Raw genomic sequence first — 22,691 nt, forward strand, 5'->3', positions numbered from 1 at the left:
GGTTAGGGTTACGGTTAGTTAATCCATAACGTAGTTTAGGGTTAGGGTTACGGTTAGTTAATCCATAACGTAGTTTAGGGTTAGGGTTACGGTTAGTTAATCCATAACGTAGTTTAGGGTTAGGGTTGGGGTTAGTTAATCCATAACGTAGTTTAGGGTTAGGGTTATGGTTAGTTAATCCATAACGTAGTTTAGGGTTAGGGTTATGGTTAGTTGATCCATAACGTAGTTTAGGGTTAGGGTTGGGGTTAGTTAATCCATAACGTAGTTTAGGGTTAGGGTTAGTTAGTCCGTAACATAGTTTAAGGTTGGGGTGAGTTAGTCCGTAACATAGTTTTGGGTTAGGGTTACAGTTAGGATTTGTTAGTCCACAACATAGTTTAGGGTTAGGGTTAGTTAGTCCGTAACATAGTTTAGGGTTAGGGTTAGTTAGTCCATAAAGTAATTTAGGGTTACGGTTAGGGTTAGTTAATCCATAACGTAGTTTAGGGTTAGGGCTACGATTACGATTTGTTAGTCCGTAACATAGTTTAGGGTTAGGGTTAGTTAATCCATAATGTAGTTTAGGGTTACGGTTAGGATTTGTTAGTCCACAACATAGTTTAGGGTTAGGGTTAGTTAGTCCATAACATAGTTTAGGTTTAGGGTTAGAGTTAGTTAGTCCATAACGTAGTTTAGGGTTACGGTTAGGGTTAGTTAATCCATAACGTAGTTTAGGGTTAGGGTTAGTTAGTCCATAACGTAGTTTAGGGTTACGGTTAGGGTTAGTTAATCCATAACGTAGTTTAGGGTTAGGGTTACGGTTACGATTTGTTAGTCCGTAACATAGTTTAGGGTTAGTTAATCCATAACGTAGTTTAGGGTTCGGGTTACGGTTACGATTTGTTAGTCCGTAACATAGTTTAGGGTTAGTTAGTCCGTAACGTAGGTTTGGGTTAGTTAGTCCGTAACGTCGTTTGGGTTAGTTAGTCCGTAACGTCGTTTGGGAATCTACGTGTTAATAGCAAACAGAAGTACTGGCCAATGAGAGGCGCTCACGTGACCGAAACTGGCCAATGAGGGGCGCTATGTACGATAAGGCTACGTATGAATAGCCACTGCCTTTATTATACCACACACGTATTCCGGTAAAAGAGGAAGGAGGAGAAGAATCTAAAAAGAACACTGCACCTCACACAATACATTGCACCTTAAACAAACAGAAGCAGTATCAAAAAATAAAACAGTACACATAAGAGTCTCCAAACATAATTAAAAAAAAAAAAAAAAAATGCATTAACTCTTATGGTTTATATTTTAGTAGACTATATCTGTAACAGATTTAGTTGAATACAATCTTAATGTCATTTAGTTGACTACATTTTAGTTTTCATTTAGTTGACAAAACAAAGTTGCATTTGAGTCAAAAGACTATGACTAAAACACAATCAAAATTTGCTGCTAAAACTAACACTACTATAAGTTTATTACAAATAACAGTCATGATCTCATGGCTGGGAGGTTAGCATTAGTTGGAAAAGTTGCATCACAGTGCCTCCTAGTGCTGAAAGGCAGCTAAACAAGCTGTTGATCACAATGTGAATGCATTGCAGGATTTCAATTCCACACAGGCAAAGCAGAACAAGCTGTTAGTGAGAACAAACTACAACAATATCACATGCTTAGTTGTGTAAGATGAGTGAATTTCTTTCAGAGACTAGGAAATTAGGGGGAAATTATGTAACGATTTAGCATTTTCTAGTTTTTACTGGTTACACTCAGGGTCAGGGTTCATGTGAAGTGGATGTTGCATATATTAATCATTAACTTGAACCCTTAAGTAGCCTACAGTAAAATAATTACAGCAGTAAAGTGATTTTACAGCATGTAGTGATATTAATGCTAACAGGTCATTCATACAATAAAATGTGGCTGACCCACCACCCCCAACCTCCAGTGTCCCTTATATTTTAAGACAAGTGTACAGGAAATCTAAATAAACCACTTGTCAACCACTTACTAAATACAGTTAGGTGATTAGAATGTGGTAATCCTACCTTTGTTGACATTGAAATGCTGTGAACATTCCTACTAGGGCTGGGCAATATGAACCAAAACTCATATCTCAATATATTTTCTCAAAATGATGATATGATTTAAATCTTGATAATTTTATTTCAAATCAAGTATGACCAAAAACACAATTCTTGATCAAATTTGCTGATGCAACATGCCACACATTTATTAACAAACAGATGCACAATATCTGCCATTTCTGGCTTTTTCACCTATAAGGGACAGCATGTGTGAGTGAGTTAGTGTAGCTTGTCAGGTCTGGGTTAGAGCTGGGTTGATCCATCTAACTGAGCTTTACATTCTGTTCTGAGAAGTAAAAGTAGCGACTCCTAAAACAAGTATTTTCATGCAAAATACAATATATATCAAAATATGCGATATTGTAGTTTTCTATATCGCCAAAATAGAAACCTCGATACATCTGGAATCTCGATATATAGCCCAGCCCTAATTCATAAATTATAAAACAGCCTAAATAAAAGCATAAATGTGTATAAGAAGCACATGTGTTTATTTAATATACTTACAGTTTATATACAAGTCAACACATTGCATATGTACTGTTAATTTCACATTGCTTGTCTTTAAGTTCGACATTAACATCTTATTTTCATTATATATTTTCTTTTAATTTCTCATACTCATGTGGTTCTCTGGTATTCACTAATGACTTATTAGACACATTTATTACAGACTTTACATCATTTCACACTTTTTTAAAGCAGTGTATATTTGTGGCGCTTGTGATTGGCTGATTTTTCATGGTGACTTACGTCATTCCTTCTGCTGTGGGAGACGTTAAAATCTCAGTTATTAATCTTATATAAATATGTCACATCTTGCTGCTCTTTAGGAAGATAAATTCTGTCCCATTTCACAACGTATTTACACCAGTTCTTTGTTTTTTTCGCCACAACGTCTTCATTCAAATTATGTTGTCTCCCATTGTTTTTCTGAGATGGAAACAGCATTCAGAGTATGAACACTGGATTAGGATACAGGTAATTATAGATGTACAATCTATAGTCTGGTTAGCAGCTCATTCAGACGTTTTAGTGTTTTTATCTTTGAAATGATGCTTTGAGTACTGTATACACGCATGCAGAAGGAATACTATGAACACATATGTAAATCATTTTTATTTGAGTGTTCATAGTAAACATTTGAAGTTTTCAAGTTTCTAAGACGTACATTTGTGTTTGTATTGTCACATTGCCGAACACGTCGCTCTACAACGTCCTACATTTTCAAATGATGGAGGCCACTGTGTTCACTGGGACCTTCACAGCAGCAGAACATTTTTCTGTATCCATCCCAAGATCTGTGCTTCAAAACAATCTTGTCTTTGAGGTCTACAGACAGTTGCTTGGTGTTTGCACTCTGACATGCACTGGTTCCTGTGGGGCCTTATATAGACAGGTATGTGGCTGTCTATGTGTAGCTTCCAAATCAACTGAATTGACCACAGGTGGACTAGTTAGGCTGTAGAAACCTCTGAAGGATGATCAGTGGAAACAGGAGGCACCTGAGCTCACTTTGGAGCTTCATGGCAAAGGCTGTGAATACTTAAGTAAATGTATTTATGATTATCATTATAATTTTTTTTTTTTTTTTTTTTAGAAACAAACAAACAAACAAAAAACCAAACATTTTCACATTGTCATTATGTGGTATTTCATGTAGAATTTTGAGAAAAGAGATTAATTCAATATGATTGGAATAAGGCTGTAACATAATAAAATGTGGAGTAAGTGAAAAAATGTAAAACATAATTTTAATCCTTTTTTTTTTTTAACCAATTGCTAGACTTTTCAGGCGACCCCACATGAGGTCCCGACCCCAAGGTTGAAAAACAGTGCTATAATCCATCCATCCATCCATTTTCATACCCGCTTATTCCCGTTTAACAGGGTCGCGGGGGTCTGCCGGTGCCAATCTCCGGCTCTCATAGGGCGCTGGGCGGGGGTACACCCTAGACAGGGCGCCAGTCCATCACAGGGCAACACAGACACAGACAACCATTCACTCTCTCATTCACTCCTATGGGCAATTTAGAGACTCCAATCAACCTTAGTCATGTTTTTGGATTGTGGGAGGAAGCCGGAGTACCCAGAGGAAACCCACGCAGCACGGGGAGAACATGCAAACTCCACACAGAAAGGAACCAAGTCCACCCCAGGGCTTGAACCCAGGACCTTCTTGCTGTGGGGCAGACGTGCTAACCACTAAGCCACCGTGCGCCTCAGTGCTATAATGTAATGTTACAATTGTACAGTGGAGTGTAATCTATACTGTGCCATAGAGAGATTTAAGAGGGTGAAACATCACACTGCTTAAGTACAACAACAGGGACCAGGAACAGAGGCAGTGGGTGGGTGCTTACGGCTGTTATACAGTTATTATTTGGTATTCAACATCTTGAAAGTTAACGAGAGGCATGGCAGAGCATCAGAAACCAATGAGAACCATAATGTCGCCCCCCCGACCCGGCAGGCGACCCCTGAGGGGCACCAAGGTGGCCTAAACCTCCCTCCCCAAGACTGAGCCGCCCCCCCAGATGTCCCCAAAAACCCTAGGCCAAACTGCACAGCAGACCCGAGCGAGCCCACGGAGCACCCAACAAACACTGTAAAAGATAAAACAAATACTTTTAATATAAGAATACTATAAGACAGTGGTTCTCAAAATGTTTTTGCTCAAGTACCCCCCTTTCTCTTAATTCTAAATCCAAGTACCCCATTTGTCTGACTAGAACAATTTGTTCAGAATTCTATCAAAAAAACAACTATAGAGCATAATGATGGAATGAATGAGGGATGATAACACATTTTAAAGAACCGAATTGTTTAAATGAGAGGAAAGAAACAGACCCTTGTATTTTCAGTTCATGTTCTAATCAAAATCATTTCTAACATCATTATTATGATCATAATTTTCAACTAAAAATAAACATTATAAATAAAAATAAACATATTTTTGATGCTTATATTTGTTATTTTCCACTCTCTTAAGTAGCCCCTGCAGTGCCATTACACGTACCCCAATTTGAGAAACTTTGCTATAAGATACAAGAAAATATTCTTTTTTCCTCCTCCAGGGCGCCCACTGGATTGGAAGGACTAGGACTTGTCAGTAACCCAAATGTTCCACAGGGTGGCAGTGTAAGCTCAGCAGGTGAGGATGTATGTTATTTCTTTCTTTGTCCAAAATGATCCACATTTTAAAACTATACATTTTAAAGGAGAATCTACCAGGCTTCTAAAATGTCTCCTGTTGTCCGCCTTCATGTGGAGGAGACGAGGATTTCTGGGTAAGAGTAAAACTCTGCCACGCAGCACATTAACACTGGAGCTCTAATTAGAGGAAGAGCTGTTAAAAAAGCCCTGCAGCCTCTCCGACACCACTATTGGAGTATGCACACGTTGTGCTGGGGCCCTGTTTTTGGAGGGTTGTCATAACACGTAGCGATGACTGCATTTACAAGGTTATTCAGACAGATGCCTGTTTTTACAGCTACAGGTGACACCTGAGAGAGAGCGAGAGTACAGCTGTGCACGCAGGCCTGATCCAACACTCACACCCCCCTCTGTGACACATTCAGCTCCAACACTGTCTGCACACTGACACTTTCCAAGCTTGATGTCATATTTTCAATTAAACTGGGACGCACATCCTTCTCTCTTTTATTCTTCTCACAGTTGTCCTGACTTTCCTTTAAAACATGCTTTTATAACTACTGGGGTCATACTGTTACTAGGGATAACATTGTAAACAGGACACAGTTAGTGCTATACATTCCATTATATTGCAAGTACAACACTCAGTCCGCAGTCACTCACTTATACTGTCTTTCAACGAATAAGTTTCAATGAATATTTGCGCTTGTATTTTTTATGGACGAGGCGTTGCATAAAATTTTTGCCTAGCAGAATCTATGGTTAGCTGAAGATTTTATGCTGTCGGTTTTACTGGGAAGATCAAAAAAAAAAAAAAAAAAGAAACCAAAGAGTCAACATTTCAGGAAACCACAAATACATTAGACAGGGCTCTACACTAACTTTTCCAGTGGTAGCACAGAATTTGGTCGCACCCTTTTTTTGAACGGGGTGGGGGGGTGTACAGCATAGCCATGCATGCTGATGAATAGTTGACTTACCTGGCGCACCGTAGTTTTGTATGAAGTAAAGATTGACAATGACTTGAGATATTTGCAAAATGTTTTTTAGGTTTTAGTGTCATTATTAAGTTTTTCTGCAAAAGCAGTGGCTGAAATAACAGGTAATTTATTTTATATAATTTTAAAAGATGACGTAACAATTAAAAAAAAAAATAACAGCAGATCATAACAACAGGTTACATGTATTCTGTTTTTTTTATTTTGCAGAGATGCTGTACTTGAATTAACTTAACAGTAGCATAACCAACTTAGCATCTGCATTTCTTCACCCCATGGAATTAAATTCAGAGGGTCCAGCTCTTATAGTGGGGTCTCCTAACCCTCTTTCCCTGGTCAAGGGTCTGCAACCTTTACTCTACAAGGAGCCATTTGACCTCATCTAACCTAGATTGCGACCAAATAAAATTTTCACTCGCACACACTGAAAATATACTCGCACATGTGACCATTTTGGTTGCAGTCTCGAGCCCTGATTAGAGGAGGTAAACGTAAAGCAAAACCGGAATTTTCAGCTTGTGTGCAGCGTAAGCTTTGACTGCTAACTTGGTCTTTCTTCAAAAAAAAAGCTGCTTTTTAGTAATCACCGCTCCAACGGGTAAAATGATCTAAATCTATGTTAGAGTCGCTGCCTACACCGTCAGTCTTGGAAAGTTATCCTTCTTGACCTTTAACCTCATACGCGAGAACTGAACGAGAGCGAGATTTCCGAGAGTTCATTATTTATTCATTATTGATAGTTACGAAGAGCAATTAAAGGGCAAATTTCAGATATCTTTGCAAAATGTACTGGTGAGCTCAGCATTGCCATTAAGCCACAGGAATCACATGTTGTAAATGTGTGAAAAAAGACCTTGCCAGTTCCCAGCAGTTGTCAGGATCATGAACACTCTCCACAGGAGGTAATGGTATCTGTGTCCATGCAATCACGGGGTGACTTCTGCAGAGTGAAAACAGAGGGTTCATCAAAAGGGGAAAATCATTGGTATGATCCAAAAACATGAACATTCTACAGAATATAAGAGAAAATGTTCACATCAGTGAAGTGTAGAGGTGGTTGTGCTGGTGGTGTGGGCATATATGGCTGCCAATGGATTATATTTCTAATAAATATCCTGATTTCCTTGCTGGCAAAAACAACAGAATGAATACTGGCGTAAACTTTATACTTGACAGCTGATTAAACAGAGCTTCACAATGCAGGTAAACAATGATCTGAGGCATACAGCCAAAGCTGCCAAAGAGTTTCTAAAGGTGTGTTCCCCAACTTTTTATCAAATCGTTTCAAGATAGAACAAAAGGTAACTCACATTCTTATACAGTTTTGTATGGAAGCCCTAAAGGGCCAAGCTTTCATACATTTTATTTCCTCCGTTTTCCTGTGATAACGACTTAATTTTCTCGAGATAACGAGTTATTTTAATTTGTTTTCCTGAGGTAACGGGATAATTTATACAATAGTGTAGTATAATAAATCATTGCAGGAAACATCATTCAGTGTAACAATGTCAGAGGAGCAGGAGCATATAGATCACGGCATCAGGTATCTTTTCAATCAAGGCCTGACACTGAAATAGCAATATGCTTTGCTATTACAGATAATATACAAATTAGTGTGCGTACCGTAAAAAGACGGTTAGCAAGGCTTCAGCTTTATCTGAACTGCCGTATCGCCATCCGAGTGTCAGGAAAGCATGGTCGCGCTATCCCAGCTTCAAAATATAGGCAAGGCAAGGCAAGGCAAATGTATTTGTATAGCGCATTTCATACACAAGGCAACTCAAGGGGCTTTACATGATTAAAAAGTGCAACAGAAAATATTCAACAGCTTAAAATCAATAACATTAAAGTCAGCAAAAAAAACAAAAACACATTTAAAATCATCAACAAACATTAGACCAAAAATCTCCCTCTCAATCATACGCAGTAGAAAAAAAAGTGCCTTTAACTTTGATTTAAAAATGTTCACATTTGATGCTGACTTCATCTCTACTGGCAGTTTGTTCCACTTCTTTGCAGCATAACAACTAAAATCAGCATCACCATGTTTACTGTGAGCCCTGGGCGCCACTATCTGACTTGTGTCCATAGATCTGAGAGACCTGCTGGGTTCATACCTGACTAACATCTCACTGATGTATTCTGGACCAAACCCATTCACAGATTTATACACCAGCAGCAGAACTTTAAAGTCTATTCTGAGGCTGAGCCAGTGTAAAGACTTTAAAACTGGAGTAATGTGCTCTGACCTCTTTGTTCTGGTTAAGACCTGAGCTGCAGCGTTCTGATGTTTGATGCTCTTTTGGGGAATTAATGTCAGAAGACCATTAGAATAGTCCAGTCTGCTGGAGAAAAACATGGATCAGTTTCTCATGATCTTTCTGAGTCATTAAACCTTTCACTCTGGAGATGTTCTTTAGGTGGTAGAACCTGTTTTTGTGATAGATTTGATCTGACTGCTCAATGTCAGATCTGAGTCAATCAGAACACCAAGGTTTTTGACTTGGTCTTTAGCTTTTAGAGATCAAGACTCAAGATAATTGCTGACAGCAGTCCTTTCTTCCTTGTTACCAAAGACAATCACCTCCATCTTGTCATGATATAGTTGAAGGAAGTTTTCACTCATCCAGCAGTTTACTTTTTCTAAGCAGTCACACAACACCTCAATGGGACCATAGTCATCTGGGTTCAGTGATAGATATAGTTGTGTGTCATCTGCGTAGCTCTGATAATCAATCTTACAGTTCTGTAAAATTTGTCCTAAAGGAAGCATATAAAGGCTACACAGAAGAGGTCCAAGAACAGAGCCCTGAGGAACCCCACAGGACATTGGTAATCTGTCAGATTCAAAGTTTCCAATGCTTACAAAATAACTTCGCTCCTCCAAGTAGGACTTAAACCATTGCATTACTTTTCCATTTAGTCCAACCCATGTTTGCAATCTGTGCAAAAATTTGTATGATCTACAGTGTCAAATGCAGCACTTAGATCCAATAGAATGAGAACAGATGCTTTTCCCGAATCAGTGTTCAACCTTATGTCATTGATCACTTTGATAAGACCTGTTTCTGTGCTGTGATGAGAACGAAAGCCTGACTGAAATGCATCAAATATTTTGTTGAATGTTAAGAATTCACTCAGTTGGTTGAAGACCACCTTCTCAATGATCTTGGCTATGAATGGAAGATTGCTGACTAGTCTATAGTTAGCCAGTATAGAGGCATCAGGTGTTCTCTTTTTTAACAGAGGTTTCACAGCAGCTACTTTCAGGGATTTTGGTACAGTGCCTGGTTGGAATGAGCAGTTATTTTATCTGACACAAATCAGTGACAATTGACTTTACAACAGTTTTAAAGAAGTTTGAGGGTATTGTGTCAAGGCAACACGTTGATGGATTCAGCTGCTAAACAGTTTCCTCTATTTTTTTTGGGTTAGCTACCTCAAGGCATTTGTTTTTTAAGAGGTAGATCCAACATGTGTCATGCATTTCCCCCAAAGTCTTGCTGGTTTAGATGTAAATACCTTCAAATCAAAGTACACTGTCAGCACTGATCACTTCCATGCAATGGCCTTTTCCTATTGATGGTTAAAAGGAGATTCTTCACTCTTTTAAGTGGAGGTTAGTTTGCACGTAAGCTAAACACTCAAAGCAGCACACAAACCATGATATTAATACACTTTAGAATCAAATAATAGGTCTAAAGCTGAAAAAATAAATAAATAATAATTTACAATCTACAATCGGATGCCTTTAAACTCTTACAACCAGTTGGAGTTACGTGAATGGGGCACTTCCTTGTGTAATCTCTACACCATGTCGACCTCCACAAGCATGTGTTTAAAGTGAGCAAATGAAAGGAGTTTATAAACTGGTCTGGATCTGAATAGTGGACAGCAGCCTTATTAAACAGCTAATACTAGCAATAAACCCATATTAGAAGCCAACGTGTGACAGTTTTGTTTTAGATGCTAAATACCAGCATGGTCTGCTTGATCTCCAGCAAATGGCTCGGGTTTAGCAACAATGTGCGCACTGCTGAATGTAGGGAACAGCTGCTAACAATAAAACAGAGACAATGTATCACCAAACAGCTATGATACTTTGGAAACATCAATGGGTTTATTAAGGCCTGTGGGTGATTTGGACACACCAACAAACATTTGAGTAGTTTGGACAGCTGATGTCGATGCCCCCATTCGCCCCCAGAGGGCATTTACTTCTTCTGACAGGCATGGCAGGAGGAAGTCAAGATTTGCTGAGATCTGTTGACAAGCTCCTTCTGGTGAGGAGGTGCCTTATTATCCCTGGGGGGACAGCTCCATCCTCACTGTACACTGTATTCAAGATGTTCCCTGTACTTGCCTTTGTTTTATTGCCTGGAATAAAGAATATTAGATATCTGAATATCTGCTCCTCAAAGCGGTGTTTAAAGGCAGTCATGTCAGAAAGTCAAACCTTTTGTTTCAATATTGCTTACAATTATGCAAACCTTAAGGTCTATGTTTGATTCATTTATGAGGAAACCTTCCTTGGGCATTTCTGCGTGGAGTTTTCATGTTGTCCCAGTACCTGTGTGGGTTCTCTCTGGGAACTGCAGCTTCGTCCGTACTACAACCAAAAACATATTTGTTAAGTTAGTTGAAGTCTGTAAATTTGCCGTATGAGTTATTGGGAGTGGTTGTTCAGCTAAATGTGTTCCTGTGCCTCCAACCCGGTGGCAAGACATACTGCTTTACGGCAGCCCAATACAAACTAATGCTAGATTATGCACACGGTTGTCTACAAATTCACTTTTCTCAAACTTATATCATAGCGGAGCTAGCAAAAAAAGGCAGAGAAGACCTTCGTTCAAGGAACAGAGCAAGTCCAGTGACAGCTCAGCAGCAACACACAGCATTCACACTGTCGTCGTGGAAACAGGCACGCACACACACTCAAAACCCAGCGCTTCATCAGACAGCACACACACAAATATCCATCCATCCATTCGTCCATCCATTTTCAGAGCCGCTTTGTCAGCACACAAACAAACACATCACACACATTTCCACACTCCCTTCCGTATTACTCCCACATCATTAATTTATTTTACTTATCACTCTTATTCATACTGTTCACATGGGACTATATGTGTGAAAGCATCCTTAGTGTCACAGTTTTATTAGGATTTTTCAGTGATCTGTTGCTACCGTCTTGGGAGAGCACAGCATGTAGCTGTGGGGTGGGGCAGGCGGAGGGGGGTGCAGTGTTTACGACAGTGACATAACCAAAAGGGACCTTTAGGGGAAGTTACTTAGTTCTGCTTTAAAGGGCCCATGTTACGCTAAATTGATTTTTCTGTGCTTTAAACATCATAAAAGTGCTATTTGGGCGTGTTTTTTATATTGATTCCCTCAATGGTTAGTTAAAGGGGGATTTGCTCCTTTCTTACTGCAGGGTGAGCCCAAACACCTCGCTCCAATTTCATGACGCGTTCCCACTTTGATGACGAATTTGTTGCGGCACTGAGCTGGTGAAGCAGCGCCTCCAGGAAGCTCTCTGCCGTAATTGACATGTAAACAGACACGCCCACAAAGGACAGCATTTCAGCATCCTTCGCACAGTGCTATGTATGGAGGAAGTCAGTGTCCCGTCTATAGACACGCCCACTCATGAATATGCATAAGTAGGCCGCAAATCAGCCTGTTTGTGTAGAGTTGCTCAGAAAGTGACTTTTCAGAGGCTAAAACTCTGGAAAACAGGTGAGTTTGGGAAAATAAACCTCAAATACTATGTTTTTGTGGTTCTTCGAACAAATGGAGATTGGTGAAAAATAGCATAACATGGTATCTTTAACTGCTCCAGGAGCACCGCCCATAATCAAAACATTTTTTGAATTTCGCTGTAGTGGCAGATCAGCCAAAACCTTTGCCCGTATTCACAAAGCATCCTAAGGTTAAAATTAGTTCTTAGTGATGTCACTCTTAGAAAATTCTTAGAATTTCTCGAATTTTAAGATTTTTCTTATAATTTTTTTCTTGTTAAGATAAAAGTAATTCACAAAGCATCTTAGACCCTAAGTGAACTCTTAAGGTGAAAAACTGTTAGGAGTAGTAAGGAGGACTTTTAGGAAGCCTAAAAGTTTTTTAAACAGAGAGAAAGACAGAGGACGGAGAAATATTCTCTGCGACAGTGATTTATTAAGACACTACTGGCTTATGTTTATAATAATAATAATAATAATAATAATAATAATAATAATTATTATTATTATTATTATTATTATTATTAGAGTGTTTCTGGATGTTTTTTGTTTTTTCGCACCATTCACCAAGTCGCATTCCTTGTATTGTTTTAAACTCTAATTGGCAATAAAACTATTCTGACTTTTTCTCACACAGCGTAACATAATAGTAGCCTTGTATTGCTGCGCGATTTGTTCGCTCCCTTGTTTGTGTGCTATAATCTCTGTCCTCACTTTGATTGCAGCTCGTAGCAGTGCTTGTCACACTCGTATCTTGTGCACACACAAGAGAGGGAACAACACACTAATTATCAGAGCAATGAGCTTCTATATCTGCCTCTTCCCTTGATGTGATCACAAGACCCAGCAGTTCCCCACTTAATACTCTTGTATTTCATTTTTTTAAAAGAGCTCCAGCAATCACAGTAATCACTGACAGCTGTGTCTGCTTCCACCATTAATATCAAATACATAAAGCGGTAAACAACAATAAGTAAATCAATATAATAATCAGCATATGAACAAGGTTTAAACATTTTTAAGCCATGTACAAATTATAAAATTTTGCTGAATTAAATTAATTTCATGATTACACATTTCTTAATGCAGTCCATGTATGATCAGTTGATTTTACTCTCCGTTTATTACTAGGAGCACGTGGCGCTTTTTTTCCTTTTCTTTTTTTCCCCCTTCCTCTAACAACCAATCACAGATTTTACAAAACTGCATCATACCCAGCATCAGGGTCAGCCACACCTCCTTAGTAAGATACAACTTTCTGTAAACTCCAAGTAGCAGTACAAGAGGCACTCTGGTTCCCCCTACAGATGTCAGTGATCCCATCGTCGTCAAACTCGGAGCCGCTTCAACGCCAGGATCTGGGACCCTCTGATGTTCTATCTCTCTATCCTGTTCTGTTCTCCTCCTTCTGTCTGCAAACCCCAACCAGTCGAAGCAGATGGCTGCCACCTCTGAACCTGGTTCTGCTGGAGATTTCTTCCTGTTTAAAGGGAGTTGTTTCTTCCCACTGTCACTAATGCTTGTTCATGTGGTTTTGTTTGGTTCTTTCATTTTTATTAGAAATGTTACATTTTGATAGTGCATTGAGATGACTTTTGCTGTAATACGCGTTATATAAATAAAATTGAATTGAATTCAAAAAGGTTATAATAAAAGTGCAGATTAGCAGGACCCATTGTACAATCGGGATTAAAGACCTCATGAACCACTCAGTCCTGCTGCTCATGGACAGGATTCTGTTCCAAGTGTAGGGGGTGACTGCTGTTCCTGAGGATGGACTTCATCAAGCTCATCATCCTACTCTCCACCAGTTCTCCAACAGAGCACACACCCCTCTCCATCACTGACATGCACTTCCTTCCCTGGCCATTACACTGTTTCCGCAGCACACAATAGCAAAAAACACAGCACTTACAACTACTGCCTGGTAGAAGATGTACAGCATCTCAGGACAGACATCAAATATCTTCTTAGGTAGAAGAGTCTGCTCTGTCCCTTCCCGTAGGCTGCATTAGCATGCACTGAAGAGTCCAGTTTGTGGTCCAGGTGGACACCCAGATATTTAGACGTAGTGACCATCTCAATGCCTTCCCCATCAATTTGAACCGGTAGATGATGAGGTTTCCGCCTGCTAAAGTCCACAATCATCTCCTTAATTTTTGCTGTGTTCAGCACCAGTCCGCTTGACCTGCTCCACTGTGTGAAGTCAGAGATGACCCTCCAATACTCCTCCTCGTCCCCTCACTTCACACGCCAACTAGCAGTGAATTTAATTTCAGCAAACAGTAATGCTGCAGTTAGATTTGATACACGTATCATAATGTCACATTTGTCTCGTAACTATCTGTAGAGTACGTTTTTGTAGAAGAATTAAAAAAAAAAAAATTTAGGAACGGAAACAGAAGATTAAACAATTTCAAGTCAAAAGCAAAAAATAAATAATATAGTAGTTAGTTAAAAAACTCAGAAAGCCTGCATACTATCATTAGAAGGACATTAAAGGTGAGAATAGCTAAATTACTAATATATCACCTTCAAAATAAAAGCGCAAGTAGTGTAAATAACTTTGACCCACTGAAAACATGTCAACGACTGACTTTTGGGTCCAAACCCACACGCTGAGAAGCACTAATAAAGTGAACTTTATCTTCAAGCTTTGTAAAAAAAAGAGTCATGTGTAAGGTATGGTTATCATTCATTGTTGTTTCCTCGTGAAGCAGCCAAGGGTATGAAGTGGTTAGTGATGTACATACATACATAACTAAATTTTTCCAAAACACCGTTTTTGGATATTCTCTTGCTAACTGCTACCACACAGGTAGTTGTAGGCTACCCCTTGTAGACCTATTGACAGTAGCAACTCCAGTAATATGGTGAATTTGCCTCTCTGGGAACTGGCTTCATAAAAGTTCATTTTTGTGGTCAAAGGCAAAGCTGAGGTAGAGGACATAACATTTATGTTTAGTTTTTTTTTCCTCCTTTGGTTACCTATCCCTGTTTCTTCCCTCATCCAATCACCATCTTTCCTGCAGGCAGTGACACTTAAACATATGTGCTGTAATTAGACAATCACTTCCACATGTGGATCAAACTCCTTCAAACCACTCAACCCCTACCTCACACTCCCATCCGCCCGCTGTCTCCGTTTGACTCTCTGTTTTTCTTATTTCTCTGTCCCGCACTCCACTACCCTCTGTTTGCCCCATTCCCTGTCTGCCCTTTTCTCCCTTTACGTTCTGATTAAATTACCATAAATGCCGGTCTTGGCTATAATATGCCAGCTTGTCATGATTAAAAAATGTCCTTGTTATAGCAGAGACTTTCCAAATGTCTGTTAGCATTTTGCGTTCTTGTGTTCATTTGAGCTTGGGTGTAGAGAGGAGGGAAGAGTTGGGGTTCAGCACACACGGTTTGTGTTGCTGAAAAACAAGCAACAATAGTATAGGGGTAAAGATGGAGGTTTGGGGACAGAGTTGGATGAGATAGAGGTTGTGTAGTAAAGAGGGATTGTTATGGTGGCTGACATGGTTGTTGGTTCACGACAGGTTCATAGTGACATCATGGGTGGATTTTGGGGGAACGTAAAAATCAGGAAAAAGTTTTGTGTCTTGTTGGATGTGCATGTGCGACACACATTGCCTCTCTTTCTTTTCCAACCTAAAAAGATGCAGATGAGATACGTACTAAGTTATGGGTAGAATGGGTACCAACTCAGGTTATCCACCCTAACAGTGCCTTTGTGTCTCAGGTCATGTGTTGAACTACATAACCCCAAACTGACAACTCCTCCTCACAGTGTCACTCCTTCCCCTTTTTCTCCCTTCAGTACTTCGGTTTTTTGTTTTGCCTGCATGTTGAGCCAACTCTTACCACTGGTACAGTATGTTCAATGTGTGTAGGCATGTTTAGCAGCAGCTCTGAGCCAGTGTAGACATAAAGGAGCCATGGAACCCAAAATGTGTTTATGATGTATGTGTGGGCGTGATTACGTTCGTGTCAGCTTTTTGTCTTTGCTGGAAAAAGAAAAAAACAGCAGGGTGTTTGGAAGTATTAGGTTTTTTTCTCTTGTGTGCAATGCATGTATATTTATGGAGTCAGTGCAGTGCCTTTGTTTACTAGTTTGTGGGGATTTGCCACCTATGTGCCCCAGGACTGTAACTCTGTTGTGTCATCCAGCACACATGCCTGTAGGCTTGTTTGCCCAAAGTGAGCCAGGCAGCTAATCATGCATACCTGTTATCCTCGGCTTGTTTCTCCGTGTAACTTCACATGACATCAATCTGAAAGCAGTGGGCTAGTGACCTCATTACCGACAGTCTGTTGCTGATTAAAAACGGCCGTCTACACCCTCCTCCTCACCCCTTTCTTTTCTCCCGCCCCTCGCCACTCTGTGCTGCTTCCTTGTCCTTTCTCTTACCCCCTTGCTTCTTCCACCCCTGGACTCCAGTTGCACTATTTTGTGGTTTCTCCACTGCTGCACGCTGCCAAAAAGGGCCCCATTTCAACTTCTGCAGAAAGTCATAAGCTCCCAACTTTTCTCTTTATGGATTTTCCACCATTTCAGAGATGACCCTTTGAGAAGCATGACCTGCAGAACTGCAAAAGGACCATATATTATCTATCTACTTTGATTGTCAATGACGAGTAAACAAGAGCAAGTGTTGGAAAGGATGGAAGCAGCTGAATACATTTAGTTAAAAAGCTTGTTAAGTTTATACTTACTTACTTTTTGCTCATGTCTGATTTTGGCCTCGAGCAGTCGAATGCGGAGCCTAACATGTTTTGAACACACATATAATACTAAGGGTGCATTTAAACCAGCTTAGTCCCAGAGTTTGTCCAAATGGGCGGAGGACAGGTGGTAGTTTAATCACCTTTGTTTAGATTGGTTTGAATTCAGAGCGCAACTTCTAATCCGCTCCAGTTTCTAGTGTAGTAACATGAGAAACCACTTGATTGAGCCATTATGGGAGTAGAGACTTCTCGAGGCAGACAAACAAACCCAGAGAAGATCCTCTCATCTATGGGTCAAAGCGGGTGCTCAGAAACTTCTGCCTTCTGCATTTGTTCTTTTAAAAAATTTAACAATGGAGCCGCAACAAGTTGCCATGCTATTGGTGATTTTAAAGCCGTTTTGCGCCGTTGCCAGCTTTTCTGATTACCCTCAATGCTGTACCCTTTACATCAGCACTGATACTTCCTGTATTTGATTTGCTCCAAGAGTGGTTGAGTTCACGGCGCTCCTAATTGTTCTAGGCTTCGATTGAAAATGCTTAGACCAGCTAAAACATTCGCGCTAGAATTCGCCTGTTTGATCCGGAGATATCTGGTGACTTTGCAACTACTCTAAGCAACTTTTTTTTTATTAATAGCGACTAGCGACAAATATAGTGAGTGTTTCCTGTGTTATCGGAGAGTGTTCTGATGTTTTAGAGATTGAAAACATGTAGTTACACTCAGTAGTTACTATCCTCAACGTGCAGCGGGTAGTACTGTGAGCCCCTTCCCCATCTCAAAGTGCTCACATGCGGTCAGGTTTACACTGGGTAGCCCTTGGCTACAGCACGCCCAGCTATAGATCAGAGCAGAAAGGATGCCCACACCAAAGGTGACGTCACGTATGTCCGCTTTGTATCTTCGCAGACCTTCGAGGAGTTGGGCCCGCCCGATTATGTTTGGGACTTTAGACTGACTTGCTTTGCCGTGTAAGCTGCGACAGGGACGTTTCCTGCTGAAACACATGCCATTGCACTTACAGTACCGTGAATGTGCATCAAAATTTGTCGAGCAGCTCATGGAGCACTCTGTTTGTAAACAGATCACTGATTGGCTGTAAAAGAGCATCATGCTCATTGTTTTTGAAAGTTTGAATACGGAGCCAAGAGAAAGTGCAGAAGTCCAGTGTCCTCTCAGAAACAAACAAAAACAAAACCACTCTCATACTGCAGCTTTAATTGCTTTCATATAAACATATATGAGCACAGGCAGCTAGATTTGGCGCTTTGACAGCAATCTTCTTCCTCATTACTCATATTGGGTTTATATCAATAAGGCTGATGATGCTTGTGAGCTGAGAGGTCCAGTGGCAACATCACAGGAATGATGCTGGGATTTCTGCAAACCTTAAAAATGATTCTGGGTAAAAGTGAAAATTACGAGTTTTAAAAATAAAGACTAATAAACACTTTCACTTACTACTAACAATTGACAGTTTAGACTAGGGCTGCTCAAGTCGTCTCCAGAGCCCCTGTCCCACATGTTTTGAGTATCTCATTGCTCCTACACACTTGAATCTAACAAATATATCATCATGCAGCTCTACACAAAGCTTGATAATGAACCAGCTGTGGTGGACCAGTAGAGCATCTCAAACATGCAGGACAGGGGCTCTCCAATCAACCTAACCTGCATGTTGTAGGACTGAGGAAGCCTAGGAAATACCGACCAAGCACAGGGAGAACATGAAAACTCCACACCAAGCTCTCATGGTCTTATGTGAGTGCATACAGCCACATCACTTTGCTTCATCCATTTTTTAGTAACAGACTTTTTTTAATAAATAAAAACAGGTTATTGTTGAAATAGGGACAGCGCTGTACACCTGACAAAATAGTTTATAGATTTCTTTTTCAGTTTCTATGCTGACAATCAGCGCTGCCATCATCCACTGCTTTTCTTCCTGCATCCCCATGAGGCGGTGCACTCAGACAGTAGAAGATACATTCAGCTCTGACCTGAAGAGACAGTTCTTTCTGGCCCTCGAGGGTCTGACTGACTGGCCAGGTTTCATCTCATCACAGATCAAATGCGTCTCCAATAAATGCTTCCTTAGCACAAAACTGCAATGTTGAATTGCTGGAGAGCATTCTGTAGGAGGTGAGGAGGCCAATTGAAATGATTTAAAGGGGCAGAGACTACAAGAGGTCCTACATATTCCCTGAGTTATGACAAGCTGCTTATAGCTGTTTACGTTTTAGATTCACTGATACATTTAGCAGGCTTGGTGGAACATTTAGTAAAATTATTGTAATCCATACATTATGCAATACATTATGCAATGTTTCTGAATGTTACAATGCATCACAACAAATTTAGGAAAGAGAAAGTTTTTATTTATCATTTAAATCTGCTTGTACAGATTGAGTAAAACAGCCATGTCACCCTTAAGGTCTGCAGGCCAGATGCAGCCCGCAAGAGCATCCAGTTTCTGCCTGCAGGGTGATTTTGCCCAAAGTGAGCAAATAACTGACAGTTTTCCACCTCAGGTCATTCATAGTGATTCATATAGTCATTTACATAAAAAGTATTAAACTTAAGGACACAATAATCATTGCCATCTTGCCCTCTTCATGGGCCGATAGTGATGCACTCGTTGCTTTTGGATATGCCGTCGGACACGTCTCTGGAGGAATTTTTCTCCTCTGAATCATTAAAATATCCTTTCTGTCTCTACAGCTGAAATGTCCTGTCTCTCTCTGCTGCAAGCGTCTGTCACGCAAAGCTGACAGAAGCTGTTTTCTGTATATTGGAAGTTAGACTGAGAAAGTAGCTCCAACGCACATACTGTACTTATGTTGTTTATTGCAGTGTTTCTCAAATGGGGGTATGCAACGGTACTACAGGGGGTACTTGAGAGAGAGAGTGAAAAATTACCAGTGAAAGCGTTCAAAACATGGGGTTTTGATGTTTATTTTTGGTTAAAAATGATAATCATATAAAAAATGACCTGCAACACACAAAACAACAACAAAGAGACATCATATGAGAGAAAAATACACACGATCACTACAAAATACACAAAAACTAACAGAGAAACCTACAAAACGACATAAAAAACAAAAACACGACAACAAAAATCCACGCACTGAGAGAGAATAATTTTAATAATCCCAAGAACACACAAAAACAACACAAAATAAGAGAAAGATATACTGAATAATAAAAAGAACAGACAAAAAAACTATAAAATATACAAAATGACACCAAAAACATACAGAATGAAACCAAAAATACCAATATGATGATAGAAATGATCATGATTACAAGATGAACTGTAAATACAAGGGTCAGTCTTGGTTCCACACCAGGCATAAGATGGTCGTAAATGATAAAAACTATAGAAATAAATCCATTCATACTTGTTTACATAAGGAGTTTCTTTAAAATGTGTGTTATCACTCATTCATTCCATCAAGTTGTTTTTCCACAGAATTCTGAGCAAAATGTGTTAGTCAGACATAAAGAGGGTACTTGGATTAAAAAAGTTAGTAATAAATAAAAAAGTAAATAAAAAATAAGTCATTTATTTGTAAAGCGTGGGGAAATTAATACAAATGCAACATCATAATAGGATAATAAAACATGGGTCCATATACATCATAGGAGCATCATCATAAAAGGATGAAAAAAAAAGAGTTTAAAATCCAGTTAAATAAAAGCTTTTCTGAAAAGCGAAGTCTTAAACAGTTTCCACACAGTTGAGCTCCCAGAGAGACTGGTGCAGGTTATTTCAGAGTCTGGAAGCCACAGCCTGGAACGCCAGGTCTCCTCAGGCTTTAAATTTATTTTTTGGAATCTTTAGAAGACCCTGACCTGAAGACCGAAGACTGCACCCCGAAGTGTAGGGCACAACAAGTCCGAGATATATTGAGGGGCCTGGCCATGTACCGCTCGGAAAGTCACAACTAAGATTTTATAGTCTGTTCGAAACTTGACTGGAAGCCAGTGCAGAGTAGAAAGAATGGGGGTGATGTGGGATGTTCTGTCTAATGACAGCACTGAACGGAGGGTACACGATGGAGTAAATAGATGTCGGTTTCAGTCGCTGGCTAGATATTTAGCGACTTGTTCAAAAAAAGTTGCTAGATTTTACACTTGTCTTTTTTAAATGAAAAAAGTTGCTAGGGCAGTCCAACTACTCGATAAATATAACAACAAGGTTGCAAAATGAACAACGCCGGAATGAAGTTGTGATCAGTGGTTGTGATTTTAAGAACCTGAGTGGCTGTTTGAGAAGCACTCCTCAGTAGGAACTCACCCTGATAAAACTATCAGTTCTTTGTTCTGGGGTGAATTATTCAAAGCTTTACAGATCTTCTGATGCAATGTTTTCTGAGTGTTATATGTTACTGTGATTGATATCATGTTTAAAAAATGTTACGGTTATGGAATTATAAATATGCAGCGAAGGTCAGGGATTGACACTGATATCCCCAAAGGTGTGTGTGTGTGCGTGTGTGTGTGTGCATGTGTGTGTGTGTGTGTGTGTACTTGTGTGTTTGAGAGAGAACATGCTTGTATTTAGCAGTTGAGAAATAAAGGAGCAAATTTAAAAACTCAAAACAAAAAAGCTCAAAGTTGAACTCTAACAAAGGAGTGTTGAGTGACGGCCCACTGTAGAGTGAAGGTAAAGACAGACAGACAGAGAGAGACTGTGGGACAAAAAGAGAGAAAAGGGGGGGTCAGTGAGTTGAGGGTGGGCAGTGAGTTGAAACCTAAGCCTTGTGTACTCTGTATCCCCTGCCTTGGGGCATTCTGTGGCTGGTTAGAAAAGTGTGGTGTATATTTGAAGGGTTGGATCACGTGACAAAGGCTGAGTTTGTGAATCAAAGTACACAATGATTTCAGGAGAGGAGTTGGAGAGAGAGAGAGGGAGGCCGAGGAGAGAGGGTGTAAGTTAGTGAGACGGGAGGAGCAGGCGGCGTACAACGAGCTGCACTCTGTCGCTGCTGTGAGGGGAACTTCTGACTGACAAACTGCTTCACTTTGTTTCATCGCACACTTCTCTCAGCGTCTTCAGCCAAAGGTCAGCACTGTGCGGAGCTCTCCCTGCAGGGTTGGTAAGTAGTAGCCTTTATGTCTCATTGTTTGTCCTGTGAACTTCACTGTGTTGGCAGTTTGTGTGAAAGGAAGAAAGACAGAGGACATGTCAGAGCATGAGTGAGATGTGCTGCTGTCTTCCTGTCTCTCTCTCTCTCTCTCCCCCTATGAGTGTGTGTGTATTTCAGCGAGAGAGAGAAAGAGAGACTTTAGAGATTGAGTTTCCAAAGGAGAGCTTTAATGGAAAACAGAGATTTCTGAGATAGGCGAAAAGAAACAGGCGAAACGATAAAAGCAAAGGAAAGCCGATCAGCTCTCACATGTGTTCTGGAGCTGATTAAAGATGACGTTTAATAAAAGGGAGTCTTTGCGATTACAAGTTTATTTTCTTCATTAATGAAGCCACATCTCCATTTGTTTCCAACCTCATGAGCCTCGATTCACCACAGTGGATGCAGGAGTAGAAAGAAAGACCAATCCACCAATGGTTCAGAAGCTCCCATGTGGCGATGAATCTGAAGACTTGATATTTAATCTCACATGTTCAAACATCAGCGCTGGCCGCGATGACTTGCATTTTACCGTTCCCAGACCGTTTTCCAGCAGCAGACCGAGTGGCTGCTGTGGCTCCCAGCTACAGACTGTCAGAGCTGATGGATGACAGCATCACAAATGGTGGAGTAGGTCGAGTCTATCTGAGTATGTACACAAACTATGAGAGTCAAAGGAAACAGAGGCTCCATGACTAAAATAAATGACTCTTTTGTCAAAAAAAAAAAGAACTAGATAAAAATACTTCCTCTGTAATGCGTAGATTGTGTCTGATTGACGCACACACACACACACACACACACACACACACACACACACGCACACACACACACACACACACACACACA

The 22,691-nt window shown here is 40.1% G+C and overlaps 1 protein-coding gene across 1 annotated transcript in view; it reads left to right on the forward strand.

Moving 5' to 3' along the window:
* Positions 1–21,580: 21,580 nt before the first annotated feature.
* Positions 21,581–22,691, forward strand: part of LOC114463554 (retinoic acid receptor gamma-A-like) — a 61,879-nt gene continuing 60,768 nt past the window's right edge. Inside the window, exon 1 of the mRNA XM_028447189.1 lies at positions 21,581–21,812. The gene's annotated coding sequence lies outside the window, so the exon portion shown is untranslated. The remainder of the gene's footprint in view (positions 21,813–22,691) is intronic.

Source organism: Gouania willdenowi, chromosome 5 (assembly GCF_900634775.1).
Source record: "Gouania willdenowi chromosome 5, fGouWil2.1, whole genome shotgun sequence".
NCBI classification, from domain to species: Eukaryota; Metazoa; Chordata; class Actinopteri; order Blenniiformes; family Gobiesocidae; genus Gouania; species Gouania willdenowi.